Consider the following 7,500-nt stretch of genomic DNA (forward strand, 5'->3'; position numbering starts at 1 on the left):
CACACACACACACACACACACACACACACAGTAATAGACAGTTGGAACAAGTTAGATGAGAAAGTGGTGTGTGCAAAAACAATACTTAAATTTAAAAATAGTTTAGATAAAATGAAATATGAAGACGGGACCCTACGAGCATAGCTCCCCTTCCCGTAAAATACAACTAAGTAAATACACACACACACGCACACACACACACACACACACACACACACACACACACACACACACACACACACACACACACACACACACACACACACACACACACACACACACACACACACACACTTCAACGAACGGACGGCATAGACGACGTTCTGAAGAAAAAGTGAAATTCGTGTATCCCAAAGCAAAGGAAGTACCTATTGTTTTTACAGGGGGGGGGGAATTGCTCGTGGTGTAGGGAAAGTAAGGAAAAAGGAGAAGGGGAGGGATTACTGAGGGAAATGGAAGGAAATGAGGAAGGTGAGGACTTGGCCCAGGCAGGCAGACGAAATCTAAACAAACGAGGGCCGGACCAATTTAGCGATGATGAAATGTCTAACAAAAATGTAAAGATTAGAAGTATAGATAAGAGCAATACAGTAGAAGATTATGAGAATATTTTCCAGGGATTTAAAGAGGGTGGGGGGGACACAACAAGACTAGAAGAGAAACTCGATAAGATGATCGAGCACTGGGAATTTAAGTTTGGTCACGTTAACAACATTGTGCAGAGAGTTGAAAAATTGGAAGAACTAGAGAAGGCGAACAAAAACTTAACTAAGGAAATTAAAGAATTAAAAAAACAGTTAAAAGAAGAAAAAGAGGAGAATAAAGTCTTAAAGGAGAATAATAAGGAGAACAAGGAGGGTTGGAAAAAAATCCAAGAAAATAGCAAAGATGCATTCACTGACATAATCAGACAGCAAATGAATGAACAAACTGAAGACTCAGTTATTAAAGTGATGAGACAAAAGGAGAATATAGTAAGAGACTTAGCAGACAGAAAGAAATGTATAATTATATTAGGCATGGAAGAGAAACATAACCCAGATAGAACCACAAGAATCAAAGAGGAAAATGAAAAAGTAAGAAATTTACTAGAATTAGTTCAGGAAGATGAACCAGAAATAATGAAACAAATCGAAGAGAAATTCAGGCTTGGGAAATATAGTACAGATATGACCAGACCAATTAAGATTAAATTCAGGTCACAAACTACGGCTGAGAATATCTTATCCAAAACAGGGAAACTAGCAACAAATGAACAATATAAAAAGGTATGGATAAAAAGAGAAATGAATAAAGAGGAATGAGAGGAAGAAAAACAGAAAAGAATTGAAGCTAAGGAAAAAAACATGAGAAGAACGGAGTCAGAAAAAGAGAGATTCTATTGGAGAGTAGTGAATATGAAACTAAAGAAAGTCGACATACAAGAGAAAAACAAAAGGGAAACAGAGAACACAATGGAAGTGGCAGAAAACTAAGAGTGTCTTACACAAATATAGATGGATTAATAACAGGATTGAATGAGCTGAATGATTATTTGAAGGAAAAAGAACCAGACATAATGGGAATTGTAGAAACAAAATTAAAAGGTTCACTACCACCCAACAGTGTAGGACATGATGCATATAATTATTGGATTAGAAACAGAGTGAAAAAGGAAGGGGGTGGAGTTATGTTCCTGACTAAGAAGGATATAAACGTGAAGTGTGTCACATATGGAAAGAATACAGTAGAGATGATAATGATGGAAGTAGAAGACAGAGATAAGAAGAGCAGAAAGTTTGTGATAAATTATGTGCCCCCGAAAACAGCCTCATGGGAAGAGAGTGAACATAAAAGTATGTTAGAGGACACAAAGACAGCATTAAACAAGATAATGGAAGAGGGAGGAAGAATAGTTATGATGGGCGACTTTAATTGCAAAGAAATCTGCTGGGAAGAAATGACAGTAAAGGGTGGAGACGGCTCATGGGGAAACGCTCTACTTGAGATGGTTACTGACCATACAATGACACAATGGATACAGGAGAACACTAGGTATAGAAATGAAGAAGAGCCATCGAGACTAGACCTAATAATTACATCTGAACCTAGAATAGTGGACAAAATTGAATATAAAACACCAATAAGTAAAAGTGACCACATATTAATTGAACTGGAACTTAATGAAGAAAAATATATGAAAAGAAATGAACAATATAGAAAAGGAAGAATGATGTATGAAAAAACAAACTTTGATAAAATAAGAGAATTCTTTCAAAAGGAAAACTGGGAAGAAATATACAAAGAAGAAACAACAGTAGAAGAGAAATGGAATATTTTGACAAAAATTTACAAAAAAGGAGTGGAAAAGTATGTCCCAAGACAAAAACAAGAAAAAGAATATGTAAAATGCTGGTACAACAAAAGTTGTAGGGAGTTAAAAGACAAAAGAGACAAAGCCTGGACCAGATGGAAAAAAGACAGAAGACCTGAAAAATGGAAAATATATACCTGTTATAGAAATGAATATGTACAAACGTGCAGAGAGGAAAAGAGAAAATATGAAAAAGATATCATAGAAAAGTGTAAAGATCAACCAAAACTATTTTACAGATTTGTAAACAATAAACTGAAAAACAAACAAGACTTGGAGAAATTAAGACAAGAGGGAGTTGAATACACTGAGGAAATGGAAATGGTGGAAATTATGAACAAACATTTTAAATCAGTGTTTACAAGGGAGAACATACAACCTGAAGAGAACGAATGGAAAGAGAAAGTCCCCCCTATGGAAGAAATAGAAGTAACAAAGAATGAAATATTAACACACTTGAGTAATCTTGATGTCAGAAAATCGCATGGACCAGATGAAATAGCAAACTGGATACTGAAAGAATGCAGGAATGAACTGCCAGACAAAATACATAGCATAATAAACAGTTCCTTGAAAGAAGGAAAAGTTCCAGAAGATTGGAAAAAAGCAAATATAGTACCTATATATAAAGGAGGAAATAAAGAAGAACCTACCAACTATAGACCAGTCTCTCTAACAAGTACAATAGCAAAAATTTGTGAAAGAATGATCAAAAGTAGATGGGTAAAATATTTAGAAAAAAAAAACAAAGTGTTAAATCCAAGGCAATTTGGATTCAGACAAGGACGATCATGCGTGACCAATTTAATATGTTTCTATTCAAGGCTAATAGATATAATACAAGAAAGAGATGGATGGGCGGACTGTGCCTTTCTAGACCTAAAGAAAGCTTTTGACAAAGTACCACATAAGAAGTTGCTTAAGAAATTAGAAACTGAAGGAGGAATACAGGGCAAACTACTAAATTGGATGGAAGACTTTTTGCAAGAAAGAAAAATGAGAGTAGTGATAAGAAACCAGCACTCAAAATGGGATGAAGTAATAAGCGGTGTTCCGCAGGGAACAGTTCTGGCCCCAATAATGTTTGCTATATATATTAATGATATGGATGAAGGAATTGAAAGCTATATGAGCTTCTTTGCAGATGATGCAAAACTACTGAAAAGAGTGAAAACTGAAGAAGATTGTGAATCACTACAGAGAGATCTAAATAAAGTACAGGAATGGAGTAGGAAGTGGGAGATGGAGTTCAATACAAAAAAGTGTAATATAATGGAATTTGGAAAAAGCAAAAACAGAATAACAGGATCATATAAATTGGGAGAAGAAGGAATAAAAAAAGTAGAAAATGAGAAGGACCTGGGAGTCATTGTTATGAATAATATGTCACCTGAGAAACATATAAATAAGATTTTTGGAGAAACTTATACTTTAATAAGAACAATCAAAGTTGCATTTACATACCTGGATGAAGAAATGGTGAAGAAAATCCTAATCACCCTGATAAGACCAAGATTGGAATATGCAGCAACGATATGGTCACCAAGTACAAAAAAATGTATAAGAAAACTTGAAAGAATACAAAGAGCAATTACAAAATTGGCACCTACACTCTCAAAACTATCATATGAAGAGAGACTAGAAAAACTTGAACTACAGACACTAGAGCAAATAAGAGAGAGAGGAAATTTGATAGCTATTTACAGAATCATGAAAGGCATGGAAATTACTGATAGAGAGAATCTGATAAAATAGGATGACAGAAATACAAGAGGACACGGAAAGAAAATAAAAAAAGACAGCTATAGAAGAGATTTGAAAAAGAACAGCTTTCCTCACAGAGTAATAGACAGTTGGAACAAGTTAGATGAGAAAGTGGTGTGTGCAAAAACAATACATGAATAAAAAATAGTTTAGATAAAATGAGATATGAAGACGGGACCCCACGAGCATAGCTCCCCTTCCCGTAAAATACAACTAGGTAAATACAACTAGGTAAATACACACACACACACACACACACACACACACACACACACACACACACACACACACACACACACACACACACACACACACACACACACACACACACACACTTCAACGAACGAACGGCTTAGAGGACGTTCTGAAGAAAAAGTGAAATTTCGTGGATCCCGAAGCAAAGGAAGTACCTATTGTATTTACAGGGTGGGGGGGAATTGCTCGTGGTATAGGGGAAAGTGAGGAAAAAGGAGAAGGGGAGGGATTACTGAGGGAAATGGAAGGAAATGAGGAAGGTGAGGACTTGGCCCAGGCAGGCAGACGCCATCTAAACAAAAGAGGTCCGGACCAATTTAGCGACGACGAAATGTCTAACAAAAATGTAAAGATCAGAAGTATAGATAAGAGCAATACAGTAGAAGGTGATGAGAATATTTTCCAGGGATTTAAAGAGGGTGGGGGGGACACAACCCCCCCCCCCCCCGATTAACAAGACTAGAAGAGAAACTCGATAAGATGATCGAGCACTGGGAACTTAGGTTCGGTCACGTTAACAACAATGTGCAGAGGGTTGAAAAATTGGAAGAACTAGAGAAGGCGAACAAAAACTTAACTAAGGAAATTGAAGAATTAAAAAAACAGTTAAAAGAAGTAAAAGAGGAGAATAAAGTCTTAAAGGAGAATAATAAGGAGAACAAGGAGGGTTGGAAAAAAATTCAAGAAAACAGTAAAGTTGCATTTACTGACATAATCAAACAGCAAATGAAAGAACAAACTGAAGACTCAGTTATTAAAGTGATGAGACCGAAGGAGAATATAGTAAGAGACTTAGCAGATAGAAAGAAATGTATAATTATACTAGGAATGGAAGAGAAACATAACCCAGATAGAACCACAAGAACCAAAGAGGAAAATGAAAAAGTAAGAAATTTACTAGAATTAGTTCAGGAAGATGAGCCAGAAATAATGAAACAAATCGAAGAGAAATTCAGGCTTGGGAAATATAGTACAGACAAGACCAGACCAATTAACATTAAATTCAGGTCACAATCGACGGCAGAGAATATCCTATCCAAAACAGGGAAACTAGCAACAAGTGAACAATATAAAAAGGTATGGATAAAAAGAGAAATGAATAAAGAGGAAAGAGAGGAGGAAATAAAGAAAAGACATGAAGCTAAGAAAAAATACGAGACCAGAACGGAGACAGAAAAACAAGAATTCTACTGGAGAGTAGTGAATATGAAATTGAAGCAATGGAAAATAACAGAGAGAAACACAAAAGAAACAGAGAATACAATGGAAATAACAGAAAGTTAAAAGTATCCTACACAAATATAGATGGATTAATAACAGGACTGAATGAACTGAACAAATATCTGAAAGAAAAAGATCCAGACATAATGGGAATTGTTGAGACAAAATTAAAAGGTCCACTACCACCCAACAGCATAGGACACAATGCATATAATTATTGGATTAGAAACAGAGAGAAAAAACAAGAGGGTGGAGTTATGTTCCTGACTAAGAAGGATATAAGCGTGAAGAGTGTCACATATGGGAACAATAGAGTAGAGATGATTATGATCGAAGTAGAAGATAGAGATAAGAAGAGCAGAAAGTTTGTAATAAACTACGTGCCCCCAAAAACAGCCTCGTGGGAAGAGAATGAACATAAAAGCATGTTAGAGGACACAAGAATAACACTAAACAAGATAATGGAAGATGGAGGAAGAATAGTTATGATGGGCGACTATAATTGCAAAGAAATATGCTGGGAAGAGATGACCGTAAAGGGTGGAATACCAGGCACCAATAAGCAAAAGTGACCACATACTGATAGAACTAGAACTAAATGAGAAAAAATACATGAAAAGAAATGAACAATATAGAAAAGGAAGATTGATGTATGAAAAAGCAAATTTTGATAAAATAAGAGAATTCTTCCAAAATGAAAACTGGGAAAGAATACACAAAGTAGATACAACAGTAGAAGAGAAATGGAATATTTTGACAAAAATCTATAAAAAAAGGAGTAGAAAAGTATGTCCCAAGACAAAAACAAGAAAAAGAATATGTAAAGTGCTGGTACAATAAAAGTTGTAGGGAGATAAAAGACAAAAGAGACAAAGCCTGGGCCAAATGGAAGAAAAACAGAAGACCTGAAAAATGGAAAATATATACTTGTTATAGAAATGAATATGTACAAACGTGCAGAGAGGAAAAGAGAAAATATGAAAAAGATGTCATAGAAAAATGTAAAGATCAACCAAAACTATTCTACAGATTTGTAAACAACAAACTGAAAAACAAACAAGATTTGGAGAAATTAAGACAAGGAGGAGTTGAATACACAGAGGAAATTGAAATGGCGGAAATTATGAACAAACATTTTAAATCTGTGTTTACAAGGGAGAACATACAACCTGAAGAGATTGAATGGAAAGAGAAAGTCCCCCCTATGAAAGAAATAGAAGTAACAAAGAACGAAATAATGAAACACTTGAGTAATCTTGATGTCAGAAAATCGCATGGACCAGATGAAATAGCAAACTGGATTCTGAAAGAATGCAGGAATTAACTGGCAGACATAATACATAGCATAATAAACAGTTCCTTGAAAGAAGGTAAAGTTCCAGAAGATTGGAAAAAAGCAAATATAGTACCTATATATAAAGGGGGAAATAAAGAAGACTCTAACAACTATAGACCAGTCTCTCTAACAAGTACAATAGCAAAAATTTGTGAAAGAATTGTCAAAAATAGATGGGTAAAATATTTAGAAAAAAACAACGTGCTAAATCCAAGACAATTTGGATTCAGACAAGGACGATCATGCGTGACCAATTTAATATGTTTCTATTCAAGGCTAATAGATATAATACAAGAAAGAGATGGATGGGCTGATTGTGCATTTCTAGACCTAAAAAAAGCTTTTGACAAAGTACCACATAAGAAGTTGCTTAAGAAATTAGAAACTGAAGGAGGAATACAGGGCAAACAGCTTAAATGGATGGAAGACTTTTTGCAAGAAAGTAAAATGAGAGTAGTGATAAGAGACCAACACTCAAAATGGGATGACGTAATAAGCGGTGTTCCGCAAGGAACAGTTCTGGCCCCAATAATGTTTGCTATATATATTAATGATATGGATGAAGGAATTG

General features: G+C 35.2%; 1 protein-coding gene across 1 annotated transcript in view; it reads right to left on the reverse strand.

Annotated features, from left to right (window-relative positions):
* Nucleotides 1-7,500, reverse strand: part of LOC143023657 (putative ferric-chelate reductase 1) — a 138,745-nt gene that overhangs the window by 1,083 nt on the left and 130,162 nt on the right. The gene's annotated exons all lie outside the window — the stretch shown is intronic.

The sequence above is a fragment of the Oratosquilla oratoria genome, unplaced genomic scaffold, assembly GCF_046742065.1.
Source record: "Oratosquilla oratoria isolate Oo_2021 unplaced genomic scaffold, ASM4674206v1 SCAFFOLD54, whole genome shotgun sequence".
NCBI lineage: Eukaryota > Metazoa > Arthropoda > Malacostraca > Stomatopoda > Squillidae > Oratosquilla > Oratosquilla oratoria.